The following is a 24,063-nucleotide window of genomic DNA, read 5'->3' as shown; positions in this document are numbered from 1 at the left end:
GGCCAAGATGTTCATTGACTGTGGCACAGCAGAAACAGCCAGAGCTGCCTGCAAAGGTGACTTACAGGATGGGTACCTTGGACTTCTTTTGTTCTCTTACCAGGTCAATGAGGAAGAAAATCCTCTGTCAAAATGAAGACAAAGATCTTTACAATGAGCATAAAAAATGAGGAGTGTTCTTGCATAGCCCTCGTCATCCAAGGCAGAATGAGACTAGTAGCTGAAGTTGTGGTGCTAGAATCTGCATCAGGAGATGAGGAGCCTAAGGAGCCAGCACTGCCACTAATTTCCATTGCTGCCTGTTAATCTGAGAGTGAAAGAACAATCTATCATCCCAGAGTGATGGAGGTGGTTAGACCTGATAGCTCACAGGCCCAAGGGGGGAAGAAACAATCACTTCTCTCTAGAAAGGAAGGGATGGACAAGTGATTAAAGCACTAAACTAGCACTCAGGTTCCTTGGTTCAATTCCTGTCAAATCACTTAATGCCTCTTTCACTATTTTACAGAGGGGAAAATAATACATCCCTACTCCACATGGGTGTTGTGGGGATAAATTATTAACATTTGTGGGGTGATGGTACACTTTGGTGATAAGGGCTGTACAAATAGACAGAGATCTTTAAAATAACAAAACAAACAGTGCTTCACCCCTGCCAAAGCTCTTGGCAACTGAGCCAAACAAATACAAAAAAATAACATGGATCCTTTAAAATACAAACACATAGCAACAAACACAAGGCTGAAATAAAAGGAATGAGATATGGAATAAAAGGAATAAGAATAAATGGCTGGACAGGAACATCAATGTTAGGTCAGATTTCCAAGTACTCAGCACCAGCGACAAGGGCCAGATTTCTCATTGTGACGCTTCTAGGCAGATTTTTCAAAAGAGCTCAGCACTCAATATATTGAGCTCTTTTGAAATCAAGCAGCTTTAGCTCTTTTGAAAATCTGATCCATGTTGTCCTAACCTGATGGGTTCTGACTTACAAGGCATCCCAAACAAGCTGTTTCATTTTTCTCTCTCTCCTCATTCCCCGAAAATCCAACACATTATTGTCTCCTTCTCACTGTGGAATCCAACTCTGTTCTCCTATACAGATGAGAAGATCAGTTGGGGAGGGATGTTCTTGCAAACAGTCTGTTTCCCTCTACTGGAAGTAGCAGAATAGAACAGTTCTAAGATGTCAGCTGATTTGCAAAGCTGCTATAAAACCAAGACTGGAAACTTACAGGAAAGGTGAAACTGCATCTTTTGTGATCAGAGCTCTGAAAATCTGTGCTCCAGAAGGTGGCAGTCTCAGCAAGCAGGAAACTTGTTCTCCAGCAGACATGTGTTCTTTGTTTTTAGTTTCATACAGTTGTGAGGTTTTTCTCATAATCTTTATCTTTCAAAAAAGACCAGCAGCCTGTGTGTTTGACAAATATTTGTATAGTATTGTAAATTCATACAGACTTCAAAATGACCTTTGAGTCAAAACTGGAGCAGATTCCCACATAAAAAGGAATTGGGTTTAGTTAGTATTTTTGCATACAAAACCTGTATAAACAGAAGATATTTAAGTGTATGCCCTAAATACTTCACTTCCAAAACTGGGGCTGGAACAGCATAGCTGCATGTTCTCTTTATTTCGGCTCTTTAAATCTGCTATCAAGGGCCTGATCCATCTCTCCTTACACAGGCAGAACTGCCACTGACTTCCCAAGCTCCATGAGCCTTAGAGGATCTACAGGAGTGAAGGGGTATCGCTTTGTCTTGGCACAGACTCTGAAGCCTTGGCACCCCTTATTACCAATATTGGTTACCTTCCCTACCCAGGCCATAATCCTGCAAGACACTGAGCAATTCTTGGAAGTGATTAGCATTCAATGGGAGGTGAGGGCACTCAGCACTTCCAAGAACCCCTCAGCCCCTCATAGGATCACGCTCAGAATATCCCTAGGGACACAGTGGGGACACATTGTGTGTAGTGCCACCACACCTGGCTTGCCTCCAGCTCAGTCCCCTGTGGGGCCCAGGGAATGGGGTAAGGATCTGCACTGAAGAGGCAGCTGGCCTTCTATGGGGGAGAGAGGAGACCTGTACGTTGTAGGTCTCCTCCCTGTCTCCTCCTCCAGGGCTATTATTAAAACCTTTATACAGAACAGCTCTTTTGGAGCTGGGGTCTGCTAGTTTGCAATGAGGGTCTGTTTCCAAGACAGCGCAATGTGTTTGCTTGGCTAAGCTGACAAGGAAACCTAAATATATAACAATACAAATAAAAGGGAAAATATAATAAATACATCAGGCCTGTTTTTCATTTACATTATGAGGTCCCTTGACTCTAAAGGGAATTTACAGCGGTTGTAAATGTAATTTATGCCCACTTTAAGGCCCCTTTGTGCTATCTGGATGGTGGAAAAAGACCTTGGTGTGAATGAAGATTAAAATTGGTACGAGGCTTTTGGAAATGGCTTATAACAGAGCAGAAGTGCCAATGTTGCTATTTCTGTTTCAGGGCTGCACTTTTTTTTTAAATGAAATATTAATTTCTTAGTAAATTTATTCCCAAAACTAGAAGCCTTAAAAGAGACTTTCTAAGCTTTTTCTCTTTGAAAGTAACAATTTGCAACTTTTAATTTTTCAGTGGAGTCTCCAAGAGACAATTTGGATCTCACGCTGATGTCACTCCATTGAGATATATATATATATATATATATATATATATATATTTTTTCCTTTTCTTTGAGTGACTTTGATTTAACACTGCTGTAACTGAGGTCAGGCTATAGCCTTACATATGATATGACTTGCTAGGTCCACGTCTTTGACTCAAAGTTGAAAGCTGGATTTTTGTTCAATCTCTATAGTATTAGCAGTAGGGCTGTCAAGTGATTAAAAAATTAATTGTGATTAACTGCACTGTTAATAATATAATACTATTTATTAAAATATTTTGGATGTTTTCTACATTTACAAATATACTGTATTCTGTGTTGTAATTGAAATCAAAGTGCACAGTGCTCACTTTATATATATTTTTATTATCAAGTATTTGCAAGGTAAAAAAACAAAAGGAAGTACTGCAGTGCAATCTCTTTATGATGAAAGTTGAATTTACAAATGTAGAATTATGTAAAAAAGTGCATTCCAGAATAAACCATTGCAAAATTTGAGAGCCTGCAAGTCCACTCAGTCCTACTTTTTGTTCAGCCAATCACTCAGGCAAACAAGTTTGTTTACGTTTTGCAGGATATTCTGCTGCCCACTTCTTGTTTACAATGTCACCTGAAAGTGAGAACAAGCGTTCTTGTGGCACTGTTGTAGCTGGCATCTCAAGATATTTATGTGCCAGATGCTCTAAAGCAGGGGTTCTCAAACTGGGGGTCGGGACCCCCCAGGGGGTCATGAGGTTATTACATGGGGGGTCGCAAGCTGTCAGCCTCCACCTCAAATCCCGCTTTGCCTTTAGCATTTATAATGGTATTAAATATATAAAATTTATAAAGGGGGGTTGCACTCAGAGGTTTGCTATGTGAAAGAGGTCACCAGTACAAAAGTTTTAAGAACCATATGTCCCTTCATGCTTCAACCACCATTCTGATGATGGGTTCTCCTTGATAATGATCCAAAGCAGTGCAGACTGACTCATGTTCATTTTCATCATCTGAGTCAGATGCCACCAGCAGAATGCTGATTTTCAATTTTGGTGGTTCGGATTCTGTAGTTCCCACATTGGAGTGTTGCTCTTTTAAGACTTCTTAAAGCATGCTCCACGCTTCATCCCTCTCAGATTTTGGACGGGACTTCAGATTCTTAAACATTGGGTTGAGTGCTGTAGCTATCTTTAGAAATCTCACATTGGTACCTTGCGTTATGTCAAATCTGCAGTGAAAGTGTTCTTAAAACGAACAACATGTTCTGGGTCATCATCCGAGACTGCTATAACATGAAATATATGGCAGAATGTGGGTAAGACAGAACAGGACATACAATTCTCCCCCAAGGAGTTCAGTCACAAATTTAATTAACATGTTATTTTTTTTAACGAGTGTCATCAGCATGGAACTATGTCCTCTGGAATGGTGGCCAAAGCATGAAGGGGCATATGAATGTTTAGCATATCTGGCATGTAAATAACTTGCAATTCTGGCTATAAAAGTGCCTTGCAAATGGCTATTCTCACCTTCTGGTGATATTGTAAATAAGAAGAGGGCAGCATGATCTCCAGTAAATCTAAACAAACTTGTTTGTCTTAGCAATTGGCTTAACAAGAAGTAGGACTGAGTGGACTTGTAGGCTCTGAAGTTTTACTTTGTTTTGTTTTTGAGTGCAGTTATGTCAGAAAAAAAATCTACATTTGTAAGTTGCATTTTCACGGCAAAGAGATTGCACTACAATACTTGTAAGAGGTGAATTGAAAAATACTATTTCTTTTGTTTACAACTATTTGCACTGTAAAAATAATAAAAAATAATATACATCTTGATTTAAATTACAAAAAATACAATACATATGCGAATATAGAAAAACATCCAAAATATTTAATACATTTCAATTGGTGTTTTATTGTTTAACAGTGTGATTAATCACAATTAATTTTTTTGAGTTAATCATGTGAGTTAACTGTGATTGACAGCCCTAATGAGCAGTTGCATCACATGGTGGTGGTATTTCAAACTACCTCCAGATCAATAAGAAACCTGTATATTAATCTGCAGAAGGAAGGTTAGAAGCTTCAGCTATTTTAATTCAGAACTTCAATTTGGAAGAACAGAGCATATTTGCTGAAGAAAGGCCACAATTTTTTGCTGTGTTCCAGTGTGGTCAACCTTGTGGAGGACTTGCATTAGTGGATAAATCACAGGGAAGCCAGCAGGACATAGATGGACAAGGGGTTTAATGTTCCAGTTAAAATAACTACATTACAAAGAAACTCAGAATGTAGGAACAGTTTGATATGTTACTCAATTGGCATAATTTCCAAGGTCTTTTAAGACAGTCCTGGTTTGTGAATGATTATTTTTTTAAATTTAAAATGAAAGTGGATAAATGGTCTGAATTGCTTGTGAAATGATGCACTTCTCACTCTCCAAGTTCCCTCTGGCTTGGTATATTGTAGGTTCCCATGCTGTTTCCAGAGGATGGCAAGTTTCCCCAGCTATCTCAGGAGGCACTTGGCAGGGGAAAAAAAATCTCACTTGTGTTGCAAAGTTCTGTTTTTAAAATGGAGAAGGTTTTTTTTAAAACAAAAAAATCAAATCTACTTTGGAAAATTCTTGCTTTGCTCTCATAATGCTTGGACTAAAAATTGAGTCATCAGTTTCACTTTCTTTTGTGGGAGCATAATACTCCAATGTTTGGGTTGCAAACTCTAAAAGGAAACTTTTAAATGAAGGCAAACTGTTTTCACTGGCATTTCAGATAATCATGAAAACATCTGTTTTCAGTTTTATAATGCCTCCTTTTATTTATTTATTTTAAACCAAATTTTATTATTTGTATTCTGGTTGGTAGTACCTGGTAGCTCTAGTCAGTGACCAGGATCCCATTTACCTAGGCACTGTACAAACACAGAACAAAAAATCTGTCCCTATCCCCAAGGATTTTGAGACTAAATGACCAGACAAAGTCCCTTTTATGCGCACGCGTGCACACACACACACACACACACACACACACACACACACACACACACACTCTCAAAGTGTAGCCCAACTGAGAATTACTAAACAGAAACACGTGACATGAAAAAACGTAAACACAATAAAATCTAAAACAATCCATTTGGAAATAAATGCTTTGAACAGAGAAGATAAGCAAGGTAAGCAATGGAATGTTACACTTTATACAAATACAGAAGTTTTGAAATAGACCTGGAGTCTTATTTGCTTTGAATCTCTGTTGCAAAGATGTTGGATCAAAGCTTATCCCTCTAATGCAAAATAAATTGTATTAAATATAATTATATGCCACTCACAAAGATTCAAAGACAGATCTCATCAGCCATACAAATATCTAGGTACGTGCATTACTGGTTTGTCCCAGGGTTGGGAAACAATTAATTTAATTTAATAACTCGGTGAGCGGATGGTGTTTTCATTAATTTTATGAAAAAAACTCAATTACCAGTTCATAAGGAGTCTGATCGAAAACCTGTACAAGTCAGTGGAAGTCTTTCTACTGATTTCAGTGGGCTTTAGATCAGGCCCAAAATACACAGTAATCCTTCCCCCCACAACACGCCTAGGCAATATAATAATGCATCTTCCTTTCCTCATTCTAATATATGGGAAAATTACACCTTTTAGTTCCTGCTAATTTTGAGGCAAGAGCCTCACTGCCATTATCAGAGGATCTCTAGTAGTATGTTAATGAAGCAGTGAGACATGACAGGGTGTGTACTGTGGTCTAATAATGTGCCTTGGAGGTTAATAGCACCTGGCCCTTGTCTTCATGTACAAAGTGACTATGAGCAGCTAACTGTCCAAGTATATCGTTATTAGCCCTTGATCTACTCTGGCCTGTCTTCTTGCAGTGATGGAAAACTCGTGTATATAGTTAAAAAAGACAATGCAATCCTTTCACTTCTCAGCCCAGGTGCAAGGTCATGTTTAAGGGGACTAATTACAAAGTATTTGATTATGGCAATGAAAAACGATTAGCACATTTAAGAAGAACACTTTGAAAATGGTCTTTTTGTTTTGTTTTTTTCCCAGAAGGAAGCAGATAAACAGCTATCCTGTAACTGTGGGCAAAAGTCCGGGGGAGAATGAGAAGCTTTCCATTACACTTAGGGTCCTAGCTTTGTCCTGTCATTGGGAGAGTGCAAGAAGGATAGCTGGGGAGGAGGCTGATCACTGCATGCCCTCGTCTACCCTCCATGGCAACCAGCAGAAGTGACTGACTACAGAGAGAAGCATATGTTCTGTTCAGCTAAAGGATTATACAGTGGCCACACAACCTGGCTTCATGCTGGGAGTCTGGAGATGCTCTATGAAATCTGATAATCTCTGAATAAATTAAGTCTTCCAGATAGCACAATCTGCTGATGAAAAGCAGTGCATAATTTTAGCATACCTGAGCTAAGCAAAAACTCAGGTGCTCGAAAGCAAGCAGCATGTGTGGTTTCCTTGGATGACAGTTCAAAACTCTCTCAGAATCCTTGTACTGAATCAGAGATGAGAAAGCTGAAGTGATCTGCTTCCTGCCACAATATTGGCCCTAAACCTATTCTGCATTAGTATGAAATGAAGCTCTGCCTACATGTGCGGCTATAGACGATTGAAACACTACCCACGAATGAGGAACTGACTGACGTTCCAGTCCAGTGAGTTGCTGAGCTTCACCTGTCGGTGTTCAGCCCCTTGCAGGAAAGGGCCATAAAGGCTGGGTCTTTTTCTCCTTAACTCCCAACATTTCCACTGAGTCTTGATGGAAAAAGAAGGGCAAGACCTGCACCCCAAATATGTCTGATGTGTTTATCTGACTTTAAAAGATTCAAATTTCTGTTACAATTCAATTCCAGCAATGCCCCTCTGCCATGTACATTGGCCAAACCGGACAGTCTCTACGCAAAAGAATTAATGGACACAAATCTGACATCAGGAATCAGAACACTCAAAAACCAGTAGTAGAACACTTCAGCCTGTCTGGTCATTCAATGACAGACCTGTGGGTGGCAATTTTGCAACAGAAAAGCTTCAAAAACAGACTCCAACGAGAAACTGCTGATCTGGAATTGATATACAAACTAGATACAATCATCCTAGGCTTGAATAGGGGCTGGGCATGGCTGAGCCATTACAAAAATTGAATCTATCTCCCCTTGTAAGTATTCTCACACTTCTTATCAAACTGTCTGTACTGGGCTATCTTGATTATCACTTCAAAAGTTTTTTTTCTTTTACTTAATTGGCCTCTCAGAGTTGGTAAAACAACTCCCACCTTTTCATGCTCTCTGTATGTGTATATATATCTCCTCAATATATTTCCATTCTATGCATCCGAAGAAGTGGACTGTAGCCCACGAAAGCTTATGTTCAAATAAATTTGTTAGTCTCTAAGGTGCCACAAGTACTCCTGTTCTTGTTACAATTCAATGTGTCAAGTGACTGCTTCAGCAACTGACAAAACCTAGCTGCTTAACTGAGGAGGGCTTCCAACAGAGGTGGAGTGGAGATGTTCCCAGTATTTGTGGGGGTATGGGTGAGTAGACTGTAAAGACAGGTACTTGCCTAGCTAGAATGGTCTCTTGTACTGTATCTTTCACTTAATAACACAACTGGAACACTGAGATCCTCTTTCATAGCTGCCATGGTAAAGGACCCTTCATGGAGAATACCCTGCCAGCAGGGCAATTGCAGCTTGTGTGTGTCTGCTAACAGCAACAGTGGTGGTATCACAGGGAGAGAAGCAGTCACGTGAATAGGCAAGTTATTTGAGGGTTCATAGGTCAAAACCAAGACCATAAAGCCCATCCAGAAATTAACGGAAAGTCAATTCAGATCACAGAGCACTAGTATTGTATTTACTCGATCATAAGCCAGTTCGTTTATGGAACCCAGGGAGGGAACACCCGGAGGGGGGAAGGGAAATGGTTTATTCCCCTTTGTTGTGAGACTCAAGGAATCTGAGTCTGGGGGTCCCCCAGGGAAGGTTTTGAGGAGACCACAGTGCGCCAGGCACTGTATAGATTCCTGGCTGGTGGCAGCTTTATCAGGTCCTAAGTAACTGGTAACTAAGCTTGGAGGTTTTCATGCTAACACCCATATTTTGGATGCTAAGGTCCAGATCTGGGAAAAATGTTATGACAGTTTATAAGCCAACCCCCCCCCCCACAAGATGGATAAATAAAAGTGGAAAATGTTTATGATCCATTCATGAGCCGACCCTATAATTCAGGGGTCAGCAAACTTTTTGGCTCTTGGGCCATCAGGATAAGTCGCTGGGGGGCCGAGATGGTTTGTTTACCTCGAGCCTCTGCAGGCACAGAGTTAAACCTAAGTAAACGAAGTGTCCCGGTGTGCCAGCTGCTTACCCTGACAGACCTGGACAGCAACTGGTAGGGAAATTTTTTTGGGAGGAGAAGCTGGGAGTCAGGGGAGTAACCCCTGTGTCTACCCTCCACATGACCCCACCCCTAGCTCGGGACCCCCACACTCTCCCCATCCCATCTCTTCCCACCTTATCTGGGGAGGGCCAGGGAAGGATGTCTCTAAACTGGCTGGAGCTGCTCCGGAAGGCTGGGCAGCGTGGCCACAGCCTCCTCTGGCAGGCCAGACCGGGTAGCACAGCCGCAGCATGTTCCAGTGGGCTGGGCCGGGCAGCATGGCTGCAGCATGCTCGGGGGGGCGAGGCTGAGCGGCATGGCTGCAGCCTGCCAGCCCTGGAGCTGCAGCTGCTTTGGAGGCTGGGAGGAGAGCAGTGTGGCCTTACCTCTTCCCTTCTGTCTCTGCTGGCTGTGCTGCCTCTCCTTGCTCCCTCTGTTGGGGGGAGGGGCTGTGTCCCACTCTCCCTCTCTATACCCATTCATAAGCCGACCCTCTTCTCTGGTGCTTCCCTTTTTTAGTAAAAAAATTTGGCTTATGAACGAGTATATACGGTATATTGTGATGATGTGGTACCTCATAGGCAGTAACTTTCTGCTATAGCTTCAGTTCCTGAATAGATTAAAGATGAAAACCCGCATAGGGCATGTTGCAGCAGACTGATTTTGAGGTGACAAAGACACTGATGACTGGAGCTATGTCCATGTCTGAAAGAGATGGGAGGCAATGTAGTTTGGTTGGTGGGGCACCAGAGTGGGAGTCAGGAAACTTGGACTGTATTCCTGGCTTGGTCATGGACCTGCTGTGTAACTGGGAAACATCACTACACCTTTCTGTGTCTCTGTTTCCTTTGATGTGCATGTAGTCCAGGCCTGCACAACATGTGGCCTGCGGGGGGGGCGGGGGAACTAGGGGATGGTGAGGAGGAGAGCGGTTGGGCAGTGGCGAGGGGACAGGTGAGCTGGCGGCGGGAAGGAGGCTTGAGGAAGCAAGTGGGTGGGCTGTGGTGGGGGGGCAGGTGGAGGGGCAGCTGGCCCCTGCTCACCGCCGCTCTGCCTCCTCCCCTGAACACTCTGCCCCGCTTCCTGCGAATCAGCGGTTTGCGCGGAAGCCTGGGAGGGCAGAGAAGCGGTGCGGTGACTTCGCGCTCAGGCCCAGCAAGGCGGAGACAAAGCCAAGGTGAGCCGGGGCAAGGGGGGGGGGCGCCTGTGCCGCAGCAGGTAACCCGAGGGGAGGGGGCACAGGGGAACCGCTCCCCACCCCAGCTCACCTCCCCCATCTCTGTCTCTGCCTCCCTGGGCCTGAGCGCGAAGCCGCCGCTTGCTTCTCAGCCCTCCGAGGCTTCCCGCATGAACTGCTGATTTGCGGGAAGCAGAGGGGCTGCGAGCTTGGCCTGACCCGGTGCTCCAGGCGAGTGGTGCGGCAGTAGCACCGTCAGCCAGCTCCAGGCAGTGCAGTAAGGGGGCAGGGAGCTGGGGGAGCGGGTTGGATAGGGAGGGAGGGTGGTCGGGGGGATGGATAGGGGTTGGGCTGGTCAGAGGGTGGGGAACAGGGGGGTTGAATGGGGGCAAGGGTCCTGGGGTGGGGGCCATCAGGAAGGAGGGGAGATTTGATGGGGCAGCAGGGGGCAGGGGCAGGGGTAGGGGTTCCAGGGGTGGGCAGGGGACAGGGAGAAGGGGTGGTTGGACAGGGGAAGGAGTCCCAGGGGGCAGGCCACGACCCCCTTGTGGGATGAGGATGGAACTGGTTGTTAAGATTTTGGCAGCTCATCACTGACCCGGGGGGTGGGAGGCTGAGGAGGTGAGCGTGCGGGCAGTGGCGGGGGTGAGTATGCAAGCTGGGGTGGGGGGCTGAGAAGGCGAGCGGGGGGCAGGTAACCCAGGGGAGTGGGAGTCTGAGGAGGCGAGCGGGCGGGCATTGGCGGGAGGGGGCAGGTGAGCTGGCGGCGGGGGAGGAGGGCTGAGGAGGCGAGCGGGCAGGCAGTGGCGGGGATGAGTATGTGAGCTGGGGTGGGGGGGCTGAGAAGGCGAGCGGGGGGCAGGTAACCCAGGGGAGTGGGAGTCTGAGGAGGCGAGCGGGCGGGCATTGGCGGGAGGGGGCAGGTGAGCTGGCGGCGGGGGAGGAGGGCTGAGGAGGCAAGCGGGCAGGCAGTGGCGGGGGGGCACGTGAGCCGGTCGGTGGGTGGGAGGAGGAGGGCTGAGGAGGCGAGTGGGGGGTGGGGGGCTGAGGAGATGAGCTACGAGTCAGTGGATGACCTGTTCTACTGATCTGATCTGGCTCCCATCCCCTCACCAAGGGTTGCAGCTGTCTGGAGGTGCTGCCTTCCATGCCTTCCTCAGTCACACCTCATTCATTCAACAAGGCAATTGATTACAAAGTGGGGGGAAGATCTTATTCTACTTCTAGCAAAAAGACATTTTTCTTTAACCTTAATTATACTACCTTAGGGGCTTCCTATAACATATTACCAAGGTTTAATACTGCTGTTTCGGCAGGGCGGCACTGGGGAAGGAGGGTTTGTTTCCGTGGGGTGAGCAGTGCTTGGGGGGGAGTTGTTTCGGGGGGCTGGATGGCGCGGGGGGGGGTTGTTTTTGCAGGGCGGGTGGTGCTGGGGGGTTGTGTTTCAGGGGGGCACTTGAGGGGGGGTTTCAGTGGTGCTGAGGGGGTTCAGCAGGGCTAGGGGGGTTTCAGCCCTTAGCTGTTTTCGTTGGAGTAATATGGCCCTCACCGTTTTATGAGTTGTGCAGGCCATTGTAGACTGTAAGCTGTCCACACCAGGATTCTCTCTTGCTATGTGTGTGTATGGTGTTTAGCTCAATGGGTCCCTAATTTTGACTGGGACTGCTAGATATTACCATATACAAATTAAGAAGGAGATTGGGGCTGTGGGGAGTCCATCTTGGTCACTTATGAGAACCCTTCATCTATAAGGAGCTGGTGAGCTAACCAGATGCCCGGGCATATCAGACATGTGTCCTCTATAAAAGTAATATTTTGCCAGAATCTTCAAGTTGCTTTTGCCAACCAAATTGTCTTTGTTCCAGAGATAGTGCCAGAGATAGAGCAACATAGTTATCATAATATACACATACCTGATTCTAGAAAGGTAACTGAATGGGGGGAGGGATAGCTCAGTGGTTTGAGCATTGGCCTGCTAAACCTAGCATTGCAAGTTTAATCCTTGAGGGGGTCATTTAGGAATCAGCAGCAAAAAAAATAGTTTGGGATTGGTCCTGCTTTGAGCAGAGAGTTGGACTAGGTGACTTCTTGAGGTCCCTTTCAACCCTCATATTCTATGAATTGTAATTTTAAAAAAAAGTATAGCACTAGGTATATAGTCTCCTTAAGAACAGCCATACTGGGTCAAACCAAAGGTCCATCTAGCCCAGTATCCTGACTTCCAATAGTGGTCAACGCCAGGTGTCCCAGAGGGAATGAACAGAACAGGTAATCAAGTGATCCATTCTCAGCTTCTGGCAAACAGAGGCTAGGGACACCACCCCTACCCATACTGGATAACAGCCATTGATGGACCTATCCTCCATTAATTTATCTAGTTCTTTTTTGAACCCTGTTATGGTCTTGGCCTTCACAGCATCCTCTGGCAAAGAGTTCTACAGGTTGACTGTGCATTGTGTGAAGAAATATTTCCTTTTGTTCATTTTAAACCTGCTGCCTATTAATTTCATTTGGTGACCCCAAGTTCTTGTGTTATGAAAAGGAGTAAATACCACTTCCTTATTTGCTTTCACCATACCATTCATGATTTAATAGACTTCTATCATGTCCCCCCTTAGTCATCTCTTTTCCAAGCTGAAAAGTCCAAGTCTCATCAATCTCTCCTCATACGGAAGCCATTCTATACCCCTAATCATTTTTGTTTCCCTTTTCTAAACCTTTTCCAATTCCAATATATCTTTTTTGAGATGGGGCGACCACAGATGCACACAGAATTCAAGATGTGGGTGTACCATGGATTTATGTAGCAGTCTTAATGATTCCCAACATCCTGTTTGCTTTTTTGACTGCTACTGCACATTGGATGGATGTTTTCAGAGAACTATCAACAATGACTCCAAAATCTGCAAGATCTCTTTCTTGCGTTGTAACAGCTAATTTATGAATATGTTGAATAGGACTGGTCCCAGTATAGACCCCTAGGGGACACCACTATTTATCACTCTCCATTCTGAAAACTGACCATCTATATTCCTACTCGTTTTAACCACTTACCAATCCATGAGAGGACCTGCCCTCTTATCCTATGACAGCTTACTTTGCTTAAGAGCCTTTGGTGAGGGACCTTGTCAAAGGCTTTCTGAAAATCTAAGTACACTATATCCACTGGATCCTCCTTGTCCATATGCTTGTTGACCCCCTCAAAGAATTCTAGTAGATTGTGAGGGACAATTTCCCTTTACAAAAACCATGTTGACTTTTCCGCAACAAATTATGTTCATCTACGTGTCTGACAATTTTGTTCTTTACTATTGTTTCAATCAGTTTGCCTGGTACTGAAGTCAGATTTACTGGCCTGTAATTTCTGAGAACACTTCTGGAGCCCTTTTTAAAAATTTGCATCACATTAGCTATCTCCAGTCATTTTGGTACAGAAGCTGATCTAAATGATAGGTTACAGACTACAGTTAGTAGTTCTGCAATTTCATATTTGAGTTCTTTCCGAACTCTTGGGTGAATACCATGTGGTCCTGGTGTCTTATTACTGTTTAGTTTATCAGTTTGTTCCAAAATCTCCTCTAATGACACCTCAATCTGGGACAGTTCCTTAGATTTGTCACCTAAAAAGAATGGCTCAGGTTTGGGAATCTCCCTCCCATCCTCAGCCATGAAGACCGATGCAAAGAATTCATTTAGTTTCTCTGCAATAGCCTTATCATCCTCGAGTGCATCTTTAACATCTCAATTGTCCAGTGTCCCCACTGGTTGTTTAGCAGATTTCCTGCTTCTGATATACTTAATATTTTTTTTTGCTAAAGTCTTTGGCTAGCTGTTCTTCAAATTATTTTTTGGCCTTCCTAATTATATTTTTACACTTCATTTGCAAATAAAGTACACTTTAGTAAGGTATTGGATAAGCTGAGTGGCATGGGGTACTGCCAACATTTTGTAGGCAAGCAATATTTTAAAAAACATTCAGGAGCATTTTGCTGCACTACATAAGTAGTTGGGAAGAACTGACTAAGCAGCAAAAACAAGCTCTCTGGCTTACTAATTTTGAGGCCACCCAATATGTCTGCATCCCAGGTTTGTGTATATCTGTCTTGTCAAAGGGGATATAGTCTAATGTAAGGAATACCCTACTGTTACCAGTACAAGCTAGCAGCTCATTGTACCATTCCTTTTTAAGTCATTGTTCAAAATCATAAGTTTAAAACATTTTTAATAGAATAATTAAGATACTGTAAATTCAAAAATAAAGCGAAAGACACTCCAGGCAACCTAACCACATCCTGGTTACTGCTCAGGTATTATACTAATAATGATTATACTGAAACTGATTTTTGGAGCTTCAAAAAGAATGAGTTCACATGAAGGGGAGATAGATGGCATTTGTGAGGGTTACCAGGAAATCCATGTAAAAACCAAGGGTTTGATCCTGTGCCTATTGAAGACAACGGGAACATTGCCATTGACTTCCGAGGTGCGAGATCAGACTGCCTATGCATTGACTACTAACATGAACCATTTAAATAATTAAGGCAAAATGTCTGCAGTTTCTCTCTCTCTCTCTCTCTCTCATTCTTTTTTCTAGTGTCTGGGCTATCAAATTTTGTTGCTATCATAACCTAGTCCCAGATTTGGACCTTAGCGTCCAAAATATGGGGGTTAGCATGAAAACCTCCAAGCTTAGTTACCAGCTTGGACCTGGTAAAGCTGCCACCACCCAAAAAATTAGAGTGTTTTGGGGCACTCTGATCCCCCCAAAAACCTTCCCTGGGGACCCCAAGACCCAAATCCCTAGAGTCTCGCAACAAAGGGAAATAAACTTTTTCCCTTCCCCCCTCCAGGTGTTCCTGGAGAGATACACAGAAGCAAACTCCGTGAATCTAAACAGAGGGAGTCCACCCTCTCTATTTCCAGTCCTGGAAACACAAGCACTTCCCTCTTCACCCAGAGGGAATGCAAAGTCAGGCTAGTAAATCTAACACACACAGATTTCCCCCTGACTTCTTCCTCCCACCAGTTCCCTGGTGAGCTGCAGACTCAATTCCCTGGAGTTCTCCACTAAAGAAAAACTCCAACAGGTCTTAAAAGAAAGCTTTATATAAAAAGAAAGAAAAATACATAAAAATGGTCTCTCTGTATTAAGGTGACAAATACACAAATACAGGGTCATTTGCTTAAAAGAATATTGAATAAACAGCCTTATTTAAAAAGAATACAATTCAAAGCACTCCAGCAACTATAGACATGTAAATACAAAACAACAAACCATCTTTGTACTCACAACTTGGAAACAGAAGATTAGAAAGCAGGAAATAGAAAAATCCTTCCCATAGCTGAGAGGGACAGGCAGAAGACCAAGAACAAAGGACTCACACACAAAAAGCCCTCCACCCAGATTTGAAAAAGTCTTGTTTCCTGATTGGTCCTCTGGTCAGGTGTTTCAGATTACTTCTTTCCAGGTGTAAGAGACATTAACCCTTAGCTATCTGTTTATGACAGTTGCAAGCTACCAAACTTGTCTGGCAGCCTGGACAAACACCACACTTGAAAGTGAGTTTATTTGCCTTACATTCTGGATTTTGCAGAAGTTGTTTCTTTCTAAAATAAGTGATTGATATGGGAGGGGCATGGTGCGTGTGGTGGGTCTTTGTGACTTTTTGGTGTGTGCATAGTAGGCATAGAGTAGCCTTATATAATGGATGGTGTGGTCCTGCATTGAGCAGAGACTGTGGGCAGGGCTCTGCTCATTTGGATCTCATGTAGGATCATGGTCATAGAGAGAACCAGTTCACTAGGGACAAGATTCTGATATGCTGATAGCATCATACTCAAGGCCTTGTCTGAACTTGTACTGCTTTAATTATTTCGGTGCAACCCCCTGGTGTGGACTCTGTCATACCAATGCAAAGGTACTTTACACCAATATATCTAATCCTGTGCAGGATAAGGAATAAGTTATCTGGAAAAAAATCTCTTTATATGGGCATAACTGCATCCACATTAGGGGTTAAAACTGTTTAAGTAAAAAATATCAAACTTCTAACCAAAATAGTTATTGACATACACTGTCTGTAGACCAGGCCTTACTCCATATGAGTAGTCTCTGTGCAATGGACCTGATTCTCAGTCACAGTAAGGCCTGTTTATAGGCCCCTTGGCAGTCAGAGTGGTGAAAAATGTACATTTACACTCACTTCAAAATCTCTTTTCCCTGCCAGAGAGATGTAAAGCAATCTTACTATAAATGAGAATCCGATTCAAATGGGTCTCTTATGGAGTAAATCACTTCCCAACATAAGTAAGGGTATAAGAATATGGCCCTGAATTATAATTTGGAAAAAAAATTAAGTAAAGGCTCTTACTTTATTATGAGGTATGTGAGAGAAGGGAGGAACATAGCTAAGGGCTTATCTAAATTTAAAAGTTTTACAGCCATAACTATGCTGGTAAGGGGTGTGATTTATTTTATGTATTTATTTTCCTGACGAAGTTTTATTTGTGAAAGTCCTAGGATACAGTTGTACTAGTATAAAGTGCTTTAGATCAGTATAACTTTTTCTCTTCAACAAACTGGAATCTGAAACTAGACTGGAATAAGCACTTTTATAGTGGTGTAACTACATCCACATTATTTGTTTTTCCACTTTAACCATCTTGATATAGTTAAAGTGGCAAGGCTTTTAAGTATAGACAAGTCTTTAACATCTCTGCCTGGCCCTTCGCCCTAGCCCCTCACAATTTGTTGTTATATATAATGTTATTATGAACTTTTTATCAGTTTGATTTTTTTTTCTTCCTTCCAATGAAATAACTTGTAAATTTCACTGTGATTGTTTAAACTGAAAGCTGAAGCCTGGTACTTTTTTTTTTTTTCCCACGAGAACCTCTCATTTTGTGGTTGCTTGAGGAAGTTGACTTTAGCAATTTAAGATGAAGCAGCGGTTTATTTAGAAAGAAACAGTGGCCGTTAACATATTTAGGCATCTTTTTTTGTTAACAGGTGCAAGAGCTGTCTAATCACATGATGGCTACAGGAAACCTATAACCATAGTGTTCAGGTTAGAGATAGGTCACACAGATAACTTAACCTTCTGGTATTGTTATCTTAGAAATTTTGCTGTATCTTTTTTTTTCTTGTACTTCAGTGGCTATATAGAAAATCTTACTATCTTCAATCTCTAGATTGTGTTATGTGTATGACTTCGATAACAGAAAGTTGGTGACAAAAAGCAGTGACACTCAGCCTGACCCTAACCTTGCGGAGCTCTATTTGGGAACTGGAACAGTGGCGTGAGGTTAAGCGGATGTCAGCATTAAATCTGAATTTCTATGCTTTTGCTGGTTTTGTGTCACAGGCTCCAATCTTTGCTTAAATGTAGCCTTGTTTTATAAATTAAGCAGCTTGGAAGCATGTCAGTGCATGGCATTTTTTTGAAGCCATTAGTCTGTCGTTCAGGACATCTCTGACAGCTGTAAAAGTCTCATTTAGGACTATGGCCTGGCTTATTTGGGGCTAAAACCTCTGTTTTCCAACAAAATCTTCACCTACTATTCCAGACTGCCATGCAGGGGGCCATCCTGACTCAGCAGTCCCATAACGGTACATCTGAGATACAGAGCTGGCATTGACAAATGAAATTTCACTTGTCATCTTCAGAATGTAAACCTTATCCTGAAGCATTAGAGACCCCAGAACAACAACATTGTATTAGTGTGTTAACAGGGCCTATCTCTCTTATTAAAATATATATATTTTAAATCATATCTGATATAACTGAGGGTGTTCCTGTAGTCTATACAAACATCTAATGATATTTTTAAATCTTACTGAGCTCTTGGCTTCAGTGTGGACTAATGTTCCTCTGCTTAGGGTGCTAATCTGGGATTTAAAAGACTGGGGTTCTGTTCCCTGTTCCACCACAGGAGTCTTATGTTATTTTGGCAAGTAATTTCATCTCTCTCTACCTGTTTCCTATCTGTAAAATGGGGATGATCGTACTTCCCTAACTCAACAGAGTGTTGGAGAAATATATTAATGATTGTGAAGCACTCCCATACTATTGTAATGGAGGCCATATAAGTACAATAGACAGTGATATCACATTGCAATGAGTTCTGTACGTTCCTTTTTTTAAGACAATGCAAAAGTATTTCCTTTGATCAGTTTTACATTTTTGTAGCTTTTTATTTTCACTGAATTTCCCTCTCCCCCAATCCTCTTGTATTATGAGGGGTAAACAACGATCAACAATGTACCTTCTCTCAATCATCCATTATTTTGTATGCCTCTATCATGACACAAGTTATTTGTCTCCTCTCTAACTGATTACTGTCAGTCTTTTTCAATCTCTTCCTGGTTTTTCTGTGTCTCAAAGAATACTAAGAGAAGAAAGCAGGATTTTCCTTTATAAAAACCATGCTCTTTGTCCCTATCTTATTGCATTCCTCTTGTAGCTTTATAACTCTGTTTTAACAAACTTTTCAATACTGAATAAGGTTTACTGGTCTGAAATTCCTAGGATCACTGCCAATACCATTCTTGAAAACTGTTCTAGCTAGTAGGCCTAGTGGCCTAATGGATAAGGCATTGATTTCCTAAGCCAGGAATTGTGGACTCAAGTCACATCTGAAGTAAAACATTATTCTCTCACTGACAATCTTAAATCAAGAGTGGATGTTTTTCTAGAAGTTCTGCTCTAGAAATTATTTTGGAAGTTCTATGGCTGGTGTTATACAGGAGGTTATATTAGATGATCACCATGGTCCCCCCTGGTCTTGGAATGTATGAAAAACTGCTACCCTCTAGTTCTCAAGTATATAAGCTGATTCTGATGAGCAATTGGATATTTTTATTAGCAGTTCAGCCACTCCCTTCTTATGTTCTTTTAAAACAGTTGAGTGTGCACCTTCTGGGCCTAGTGCTGACTTGATGCTGTTAGGTTTTCAATTTATTCTAACACCGCCTTTATCCCTGGCAGGTGCGTTTGAAAAAAGTAGATCCAAGGTAGGAATCCCCCCAAAATCCTCTAGTGAAAACTGATGCAAAGTATTTAGCTCTGTGTCTTTCTTTGCTTGAAGCCACAAAAAATCTTATCACTTTCCCCAAATTTTTTGTTATATGGTTCTAGGAGGAATCAGGATTATAACCTAGAGAAGACCTAACAGTCAGAACACATTATTTCCATAGCACAAGTCTTCTGATCACATTTGAACCAGTTGGGTGCTCTAACTGAAAATATCCTTGAGGAAATGCTACAGACTGAAACCAAGGTATCAGCAGATTCTGACACTATTCTAGATGTGAAAATAATGCAGACTGAAGCAGATAATATGTGGGAAGAAAATAATGTGCTTTGCAGAATGAGTCCAAAATTTTCTTGCACTCAATACAACATTAAATAAAGCAATAGCAGAAGCAAAGACATTGGACAAAGTACCAGTTCCCAATGGATAGGAAACCAACTTCCCTAGACAGTGACTCAGGATTTTGGCTGATCTGAATAACTTTCACAAGGTTTCATCTGCCACTTAATTCTAACCTTCTCTTGTAGCTTCCTTGAGAAGAGTCTGCTCAATGAGAGAATCTAGAGATGGAAAAGACCTATTACAGTTGATCATTTAGACCTTCCTTTTGCGAATTGTCTTACTCTGTGGCCAAGGGAGAAAATGGTAGGGTAGAACTAGGTTTTATTCCTGACTCTGACATGAACTTGCTGGGGGATCCTGGAAGGAAATCACTTAACTACTTTATACCTCAGTTTCTCCAGTTGTACAATGGAAGTAATATTTACTTATACATAGTCATTATTTAGTGTGTATTAAGTGCTCGGAGATCCTTGGATGAAAGGCTCGGTGTGTATGTATTATTTCTGATCTTAATCTTGCTTTCACCTTGTTTATTATTCACGGTACATCTTCATAACTTGTGAAGGCATTATACTTTTCAAGTCTGTAATTGTTAATTCCTGCTCCTGCTATGCAATTGTCAGACTAGAAGAAGGAGTCCTTTTTAAAGCTATTTTCCGATGATACACATCTACATTATATAAACAATGACAGTGCCTTTTGGTATAAATATTAAAGAAACACCACAGAATAGAAACACTGAGATCATGGTCACACCCACATTTCTACTCATAAAAAAAACCATGTGACCACTTCATAATAAGCATCATATTTCAAAATGTTCTGTCCCTTAAGGCTGTCTCCTCTGCCTGCTTATTGCTTTTACTAATTATTTCAAACATACAGTCCTCCATATGGAAGTCAGATATTTTAGTCATAACAAAACTAAAAGTTATTTTCTTTGGAAGAAGTGTTCCTCATTGTCACACTGTGATAGAGTAGTCAGTCAACAGGTACCATTTAGAGGAAATCACACACTGTCTTCTCAAGGAAGCTAGACCTTTCACGTCTCCCCCACTTCTGTCTAGTTGTGGAATGACAATTAGGCCCTGGTTCAGCAAGGTACTGAAGCATGTCCTTGATGTTAACAGAACCAGACACGGTTAAAGCTGGGAATTAATTGGGGCATTAATATCTTAAAGGATACCGTTTTCTCCCTCAGCCACAGAGTAAGACAATTGACAGAAGGAAGGCCTAAATCAGGGATTGGCAACCTTTCAGAAGTGATGTGCCCAGGGCCGGCTCCAGGCACCAGCCGACCAAGCACGTGCTTGGGGCAGCACCTTGAGGCGGGGCAGTGCTTGATTTTTTTTTTTTTTGGTTCGGCGGGGCAGCACTGGAGGGTTTTTTTTGTTTTTTGTTTTGGTGCGGCGCTGAGGGGGTGGCGCTGAGGGGGGCGGGGATTTGGGCAGCTTGGCACTGGTGCTTAGGGAGGCAGGGCTAAGGGCAGCATGGCGCTCGAGTGGGTGGTTTCGGCAGTGCGGTGCTCATGGCGGGGGGGTGTTACGGCGGTGCTCTTTTTGTTTGCTTGGGGCGGCCAAAAAGTTAGAGCCAGCCCTGGGTGTGCTGAGTCTTCATTTATTCACTCTAATTTGAGGTTTTGCGTGCCACTAATACATTTTAACATTTTTAGAAGGTCTCTTTCTATAAGTCTATAATATATAACTAAACTATTGTTGTATGTAAAGTAAATAAGGCTTTTAAAATGTTTAAGAAGCTTCATTTAAAATTAAATTAAAATGCAGAGCAGAGCTTCCTGGACCGGTGGTCAGGACCAAGGTAGTGTGAGTGCCACTGAAAATCAGCTTGCGTGCTCCCTTTGGCACACATGCCATAGGTTGCCTACCCCTCGTCTAAATGATCAGCTATAATAGGTCTTTTCCATCTCCAGATTCCCTCATTGAGCAAACCCTTCTCAAGGAAGCTATAAGAGAAGATTAGAATTAAGTGGCGGATAAAACCTTGTGGCAGTTATTCAGACCAACAAAAATCCTGAGTCACGATGGCTTACTCTTCCTAGTTGGGGGAGAGGTGCTGGGTGAAAGCTGAGTCACCTGAAAAACTGGTTTGGGCAGATGCTCTAAGGGATCTGATGGGGGTTCCTTTCCTATAAAAGCTCCCTTGAAAAAAGAAGATGCAGAGACACAATGGTGATGGATATCTTGGATTGGACATATGGCCACAATTAACAAAGAAATGCTCAGTCTTGGAAAAAATACAGGGAGCCTAGATAGAGACCCAATTTCTGAGCGGTAATTCAGGTGAAAGAAATCCTTCTGCCTGCTTGTAGTTCTATTCAACTGCATAACACAAGGTTCTTGCCCACCCAGCAATATTTTAATAATATCAGTCTGAAGCATATTTGTTTGCTTTGCCTTTCTATTTTATGGTTATTTATCTTTATTCTTTCTGATAAACTTGATCTAGATTATGGCAAATGTTAAGTGTGAAATAATCTACACTCCAATGTGCCTGAGGGAGAGAAACCAGAACACTGACTTCAGAGGAGATAAAAGCTGGTGTGCAGTCAAAACTATGGGAACTGCAGGGTCAGTCCCAGCCTGATGCTGAAAAGAAGCTGGCATAGTCGACCATGGAGGAGGGGGAATACTTAAGGTCTGGAAGGTGTTTTTTGTGGCTAGGACTTGCAACTCTGGACCAGATTCTATGCTGTTGCAACTTCACTGAAGTCAGTGGAGTTATACCAGCAAAGGATTTGGTCCAACATGTCTAACCCAATTAGAGATTCTGTCCGGTAGGTGAAGGTTCATAGGAGAAACTAAATGAGTGCCTGCTAATAGTCTAGCTTCAGTGGCTCATGGTGATTGTGTTTGGTACCAGAGGTCTGATGCACATCCTCTCCAAAGAGGTTTCACAGCTGTTACAATTTAGGTCTAGTAGGAAGGTTTTCTACTTGCATTCCTAGTTGCAAACCAGGACTGTGTGTACAGAATGCTGGGAATGAAAGAGCACAGCATGAAGTGAGGCTCATACCAATGTCTGACCTAGGCAGTTGAGAGTACTGCCTATATGAAAGGGGGATAATTGTGTTCTTAGCAATAGCTCAAGTCAGATGTTCAAGAAGTTGCTTCTATGAATCTTTGACACCTTTTTTTGCTGAGTGGTGAATCGTGTCAAAATAAGATGCATGTTACTGTCAGAATGATATTGTTGTATCAGTCATGAAAGAAAAGCAGAAGTTTGTCTTTAGAAACTAAGAGGATTCTGAAGCTGATAGAAAAATACCTCCTGGGATTCACACTTGGCAGCAAAGGTCATTAGGAGTGCTAGCTGGATCTGCTTCCAGATAGTCTTGCTCTGGATTATGGGAATTTATCCGAGAGGGTTTTCTCCTCCTCATTGTCACTCAGGTTATGAGCACACTGGTTGCTAACAACTTTGGAGCCAGGGGTAGGGTAGGAGGGGAGAAGCACTTGTGACTGTCTGCAATGAGTATTTACAACAGGTACTGAAGTAAAGGGGTGGGAGTGGGAATGTAGGACAGGACACAGGAAACTCACCTGGGTCCATGATTTCTTGAGGCCCCGTTACTTTGGGTAAATATATGCCCAGCCTGGGACAACTCAGGGATTTGGAGGTGCAGTTTGCTTTGGAAGTATAGCTTTTGAAAGTTTCCTGTAAATAGCAATGTATCTCACGGGGAACATTTTTCACAGGGCTTCTAGCCCTGTATTTTAAGTACCCTGATCTGTGCACCAAAACAGCAGGGATGAATTCAGAAGGCATTGTTGAAAATTTGGCTGCATTGGCAGAAGATAGGAAGAGTTGATGGGACTTTTTTCCTGCCATGCTTGAAAACCCTCCATGGAACAGAGCTGTGTGTGTGTGTGTCTCAGTGTGTATTGGGCGCAGAAGTTATGTGGTCCAAGGAAAAAGAAAATTACTAATTCATGTTGTGTGGTTTCAGAGTGGTAGCTGTGTTAGTCTGCATCAGCAAAAAGAATGAGGAGTACTTGTGGCACCTTAGTTATTTGAGCATACGCTTTTGTTGGCTAAAACCCACTTCATCAGATGCATGCAGTGGAAAATACATTAGGAAGATATATATATATAGATAGATAGATAGATATACACACACACAGAGGACATGGAAAAAATGAGTATTGCCATACTAACTATCACGAGAGTAATAAATTAAGGTGGACTATTAAAGTGAACGAATTTTAGCCTCTCATATGTCTCTAATTAAAACACACCTTAGGCCAGTTCACAACAATACATACAAGACACTTTTCTTTTCATACATAGCACCATGCATATACATTTAGAAACGACATGTCAGACATAAACCCTTAATCAGCTGCTCACCATAAGAGCCTTGCAAGTTCCAGCACCTATAGTTATTCAGTTCATAGTCTCATCTATACCAAGTCTTCACATTTTCATTTAAATTACCTTCAGACCAGATTCAGAGTCT

The 24,063-nt window shown here is 42.5% G+C and overlaps 1 long non-coding RNA gene across 4 annotated transcripts in view; it reads left to right on the top strand.

The window, feature by feature from the left end:
- LOC115649103 overlaps positions 1-24,063 on the top strand; it is a 92,215-nt gene that overhangs the window by 9,452 nt on the left and 58,700 nt on the right. For 2 of the 4 annotated variants that reach the window (XR_003999759.1, XR_003999760.1), the window contains exon 1: positions 7,678-7,812. The exons of the other annotated variants lie outside the window; for them this stretch is intronic. This is a non-coding gene — a long non-coding RNA (uncharacterized LOC115649103). Of the gene's footprint in view, positions 1-7,677; positions 7,813-24,063 lie in introns of those variants that run through there. 4 annotated transcript variants of the gene reach the window in all.

This window comes from Gopherus evgoodei, chromosome 3, assembly GCF_007399415.2.
Source record: "Gopherus evgoodei ecotype Sinaloan lineage chromosome 3, rGopEvg1_v1.p, whole genome shotgun sequence".
Classification (NCBI taxonomy): domain Eukaryota; kingdom Metazoa; phylum Chordata; order Testudines; family Testudinidae; genus Gopherus; species Gopherus evgoodei.
The sequence above is the reverse complement of the archived record's forward strand: the minus strand, read 5'-3'. Positions and strand labels throughout refer to the sequence as shown.